Source organism: Corylus avellana, chromosome 5 (assembly GCF_965113065.1).
Source record: "Corylus avellana chromosome 5, dhCorAvel1.hap1.2, whole genome shotgun sequence".
Lineage (NCBI taxonomy): Eukaryota > Viridiplantae > Streptophyta > Magnoliopsida > Fagales > Betulaceae > Corylus > Corylus avellana.
In genome coordinates this window covers 18,539,050-18,543,726 of record NC_142494.1, presented here as the reverse complement: position 1 = coordinate 18,543,726, position 4,677 = coordinate 18,539,050, and positions in this window count along the sequence as shown.

Genomic DNA, 4,677 nt, shown 5'->3' with positions numbered 1-4,677 from the left:
TTTAGATGCAAAAATGCAACCCATGAACAGCAGATGCAAAATAGAAAGAGAAGAAGAGAGGAGAAAGAGGAGAAACTCATTTAAGGTTTTCAAGGGTTTAGGAGAAACTCATACCGGAGAGAGGTAAGCCGGAGAGAAAGCTACAGGAGAGCGTTAAGTGTGCCGGAGTGAGAGCAGGCAAAGAGAGGTGGGCCGGAAAGAGAGCTGCCGGAGAGAGAAACTTGCACCGGAGTACTGAGTGAGAGAGAGAGCGATCGAGAGAGAGAGAGAGTGAGAGTGAGAGTGAGATGAGCTGCAGCTGGTCGTGGGATTTGGTGAAAAAATCACCTCCGAAAATTTGAGCACCCGCCAGTTTTTAATAGATGGCGGCAAATTATTTTGTGCAGCTCAATTAGTGGCTACTTGTGGCATTTTTTTTTAAAAAAAAATAATAATAAATGAGAAAAATATAAAAAAACCCTCCAAATAAATGAGAAAAATATTAAAAAAAAAAAAAAACGTGAAGCAATTTGTAATTTATGCCAACTACAGTGATTAATTATTTACTATTTATTCCAAAAAAACATTTTCTTCTTTTGCTTTTATTCGCCCATTGATTTTCTTGTATTTTTAAAAAAATTGTTTCCTTTTTTTTTTTCAATTATTTTATTATTTATTTGTTAAAATAATAGGGGTATTATAGGAATATTAAAAATAAGTGCATTTTTATACAATTTGGTTGTTCGGGATGCTACTTTAGTATCTTTTGAATATTGGGGGATTATATTGCAAACGACTGGTACTTTTGGTAGCTTTTTTATATTTTTCCCAAAAAAAATTATATATATACTACCAATTTTTTAATTTTTATTTATTTATTTATTTGTAATTTTTCTCTTATAATATGTTTTTATTATTATAATATTAACTAAAAATTTGCGTTTAATAAATTTTTATGATAAAGATCATTAAGTTGATATTTATCTTATAATTAGTTATAAAATAATACAAAATCCAAAGATAATATAAGATCAATATAACTAAGGCACTAAGATAATATAAAAAGCTAACAGTTCAATTGAATGTTCGATTGAACCTTCAATTGTATCCAGTTTGATCTATCAATTGATTATACCACAGTTAATCGAACTAATTCATTAGGATCGCTCGGATGTTTGATCGAACATTTAATCCTATCACGATCAATCGGACATTTGATTCTATCACGATCAATCGAACTAATTCATTATGATCGATTAAATGTTTGATCGAACGATTGATCCTATCGCGATCAATTGAACTAATTCATTAGGATCGATCGGATGTTTGATCGATCATTTAATCATATCACGATCAATCAAACTAATTCATTATGATCGATCGGATGTTTGATCGAACATTTGATCCCATTACGATCGATCAGACTAATATGTAATAGTATCGATCGGAATTGATTTTATCAGATATTTGACTGAACCTTCAATCATGTCAAGTTTTATTGATTATATCCCGATCAATTTAAGTAATGCACTAATATAATATAAAATGCTTAGACTTCGATTCAATGTTGAATCGAACATTTAATTTGTTTGAATTTTGTTCGATCATTTGATCTTATCACGATCGATCGAACGAATACACTAGGTAGGACCAATCGGATGTCTGATCAAACATTCAATTTCAATTGTTTCAATCATTTGATCATTCCACAGTCAATCGAACTAATTCATTATGATTGATCGGATATTTGATCAAACCTTCAATTTCAATTGTTTCAATCATTTTATCTTATCACGATCAATCGAACTAATTCATTATGATTGATCGTATATTCGATCAAACCTTCAATTTCAATTGTTTCAAGTTTGATCGATCATTTGATCCTATCATGATCGATTGAACAAATGTACAATGATCAAACAGATGTTTGAACGAACCTTTAATTTCAATTGTTTCAATTTTGATTATCACTTGATCCTATCATTTGATTGTATCACTATCAAAGTTGTTGTACATTATGCAACAAAAATTAAAAAAATTAAAATAATAAAATATATATATATATATATATATATATATATATATATATATATATATATATATATATATATATATATTACATTTTGTTTCTACGATCGATCGCATACTTGTTGCGATCGATTGCAGTAATGGAATTTTGGCTTTGAAGATTCTGTTATTGCGATCGAACGCACCTTGGGTGTGCTCGATCGCAGTAATCGAATTTACACCTTTGAACATTCTGTTACTGAGATCGATCGCAGTAATCGAATTTATACCTTTGAACATTCTGTTACTGCGATCGATCGCATCTTGGGTGCGATCGATCGCAGTAATCGAATTTATACCTTTGAACATTCTGTTACTGCAATCGATCGCATCTTGGGTGCGATCGAGCGCAGTTACAGAAACAACACGCACACTGCTGTCAAAATGCGATAGATCGCACCATGTGTGCGATCGGGCGCACTCGGATAGCACACCACGTGACCTATTTTAGGTCACTTTCCCCCTACACCCCACATATTTTTCTTCTCCAAGCACCCACCTCCGGCACCCCTCCACCGTTTTTCAGCACTCCTCCACTCCTCCACCGTTTTTCACCACCTCTACCACACAGCCACCACACGGTTCTCTTCTCCGGCAACCATACCAGGTACTTTTCACCACCTCTACTTTACACCCTGTTCCCCATTCCCATCAACACCCCAACCACGATCACTTCCGCAACCTTTTTTTTTTTTTTTCTCATATTTCTGCAATTGTGGCTGTTCATCCACCCACATTGCTTTGTTGTGGTTGGATTTTGGTGTTTTTGCAGGGGGTTTTGAGCGGAGTTGCGTTGTTTTGCAATTTTGGCTATCTCTAGTGCACACCAATTGTTCGACAAAAGTCCCCAATCAAGCTCATCATGCCAAGAACTCGAGCTTCGTCCTCACGAGGGTCCGATACCTGAGCCATTTCTCCCCCGCCCACTTTTGAGGAGCGGGAGTTGCTAGTTGAGACCACCTTCGCCATTCGCGAAGACTTTCAAAATCTTGAGGCTACTCAATGGGCAGTCGCCGAGTTCAAGCGACGGGGGCTCAAAAAGTTTTTCAAGCCGGTCACCCCACTGCTTACAGAAAATTGGAGATCGAGTTTTATGCCCACCTGTCTCATGACTGCAACAGGCTGGCTGCCCTCTCTTTCAAAGTGCAAGGCAAAGCTATTGACGTAACATGGGCCGACATTGCTGCTGCCCTTCAATGCAATGCTAAGCACCCTCCAGAAGCCGCACAACTTGCTGAGCAACCGGCCAGATTCTACTTGGCAGAAATCATTGAGGACATATGCGAAGGGATATATGCCGATGCCCACCATAATGCTGGCAGTCAATCCAAGCTACCTCAACGGCTTTGGTTTGTGGACTCCGTATTACACCGTAATGCTTTTCCCTTGGGGCACAAAACTCAGAGGCGGGATCAATATCTTTAAGCACTCTACGCCTTCGATAAAGGTGCTTGGTACTCCATTCTCGACATAATTTGGAACCAAATTCACAAATTTTGGAATGGGGTGCACGTTGGAGGAGCAGAGTCCACACATTCATGGGGGTTGCCTTTCCCATACTTAATCTCCTACATCCTTCGGAAGAAAGGCGTCAATGGTACCGCAGCTGATGAGCCAGTCACTACTACTCCCATATTTGGCATTCGCCAATGGAACAAGAGTCTCTCCCACATGCCCCGGGTAGCTCCAGCACCAGCAGCTGGTGCGGAAGAGTATGAGGCCGAGCCGATGGCCGAAGATGAACCTGTAGTTGATTCAGCGGCAGCTGAGGAGGAGGCCCCGGCAATTTTTCGTGAAGCACGAAACTGCTCACTTAGTGAAGAAATAGCGGGCCTTCGGAGAGAGTTGGCTGGCCAAAGAAAGGAGGCTCGGGAAAATAAAGAATTGATGGACAAACGCCTAGGCGCCTTAGAAGAAGTGATGCAGTCCATTCTCAGCTGGTTGCCACCACCATCTGCAGGAGCATCATCTTCTAGACAACAGTAAGCACGGACCACCGTCTGGCTGAAGACGTTAAACTTAGTGCTCATGGGAGACACCCCATAGTTTACCCTTTTTATTTTGTTTAGTATGTTTTAAGTTAATCTTTTTATTTGTCTTTAGTTTTGTTTCTTTTTACTTGCTTTTGTGTTTTCTTATGGGAATGACCCTGGATTTGCACACGGCCGGTTGTTGAATTGCAAGGTATCAATATATTTTCACTTAAAACTGAGAGGAATTATTTTACGGTTTAGATTTTATTTTGTTATATTTAACAGTGTAAAATCTTTCCATAAGGTATCAATATATTCATCATATAATATATATACACTATTAGATCTGTAAAATTTAATATGAATTATGAAATGGGAATTAACTTTTCAAATTAGTCCAAATGAAAACTTTATCCTCCAAATGTAACTCCTAACCAAATGGCAAATATATACAAATTAAAATCTTTCTTTAGGAGGATGGAATTGAAATAGAAGAATTTTTCCTTTTTCTTAAAAAAAAATACATATATATATATATATATATATATATATATATATATATTGAAACAACTGTACATATGGAATAAGTGAAAGGGAGAGCTTTTATTTTACGGTTAAAATGTTATTTTTTTATATTTAACGGTGCATATCGTGTCAC